The following is a 1,331-nucleotide window of genomic DNA, read 5'->3' on the forward strand; positions in this document are numbered from 1 at the left end:
GTAAAGACAGACAGTGGACAGTGTAAGATATGAAAATAATAATACTTTAACAAGGGTTCATGAGGATGGGAGAGTGGGGGAGGGAGGGGAGCAAAGAGGAGCTGATACCAAGGGCTCAAGTAGAAAGAAAATGTTTTGAAAATGATGATGGCAACATATGTACAAATATGCTTGATACAATTGTTATAAAAGCTGTAAGAGCCCCCAATAAATTTATAAAAAAAACAAACTTTTATAACCCCAAAAAGGACTGGACAAAGGATCTAAACAGACATTTCTCCAAAGAAGGTAGATAAATGGCCAATAAAGACATGAAAAGATGCTCAGTATTATTAACCATCAGAAAAACATCCATTAAAAACATGATGTACCATGTAACACCCCACTGGCGCCCTGGTGGCACAGCAGCTAAGTACTCCCTCTAGTCCCAACACAGCACCTGAATACAACGTCCACAGCAACCTTATTCAGAACAGCTAAGAAGTGGGCCCAACCAAAATATTCACCCACTGCTAAATGGATTAAGAAATGAAGTACCAGTACATCCTCAACTCAAGAACACTTTGTCCTAACAACATGGCATTCTGTGATGTTCACCTTCCCAACATATTTGCTGAAGAAAAAAATGGTACATAAGCAAATGTGGTGAAGAAAGCTGATGGTGCCCACCTATTAAAAGATATAGCCTCTGGGGTCTTAAAAGCATGAACAAGCCGTAGGGAAGCAACCAAGCCCACATGGAAGCAGCACACAGCCTGTGTGATCACAAGGTGTCGAAGGGATCAGGTATTAGGCATTAGAAGGCCCAGAACAAACAATTATATGGTTGCAAACAATGGAGGTCATAGTGGAGACCCAAGGCCCATCTGTAGACAATTGGACATCCCCTCACTGAAGAGTCAAGCCAGCCAGGGTACAGCATAGCACTGATGAAACACACAAGATTCCTCTAGTTCTGTAATGCCCCCCTTCTCGCCCCTGCCACTATCATGTCCCCAGTTCTACCTTACAAACCCGGCTAGACCAGAGCATGCACTCTGGTACAGTAAGAGCTAGACACACAGAATCCAGGACAGAATGAACCCCTCAGGAACAGTCACGGGAGTAGCGATACCATGAGGGTAGGCGGAATGAGGAGTAGAAGGGAGAGAAATGGGGAACCGCAATTATCAACCTTTAACCCCCCTTCAAGGGAACAAACAATAGAAACGTGGGGTGAAGAGAGACAGTGGATGGTGTAAGGTACGAAAATACTAACAGTTTAGCAAGGATTCACGAGGGTTGGGAGGGTAGGGAGAAGAACAGCTGATATACCAAGGGCTCAAGTAGAA

At 44.0% G+C, this 1,331-nt stretch overlaps 1 protein-coding gene across 1 annotated transcript in view; it reads right to left on the minus strand.

Annotated features, from left to right (window-relative positions):
• ATP6V1C1 (ATPase H+ transporting V1 subunit C1) overlaps positions 1 to 1,331 on the minus strand; it is a 32,988-nt gene that overhangs the window by 15,425 nt on the left and 16,232 nt on the right. The gene's annotated exons all lie outside the window — the stretch shown is intronic.

Source organism: Echinops telfairi, unplaced genomic scaffold (assembly GCF_000313985.2).
Source record: "Echinops telfairi isolate 266 unplaced genomic scaffold, ASM31398v2 ScPeMD7_1;HRSCAF=3_0, whole genome shotgun sequence".
Lineage (NCBI taxonomy): Eukaryota > Metazoa > Chordata > Mammalia > Afrosoricida > Tenrecidae > Echinops > Echinops telfairi.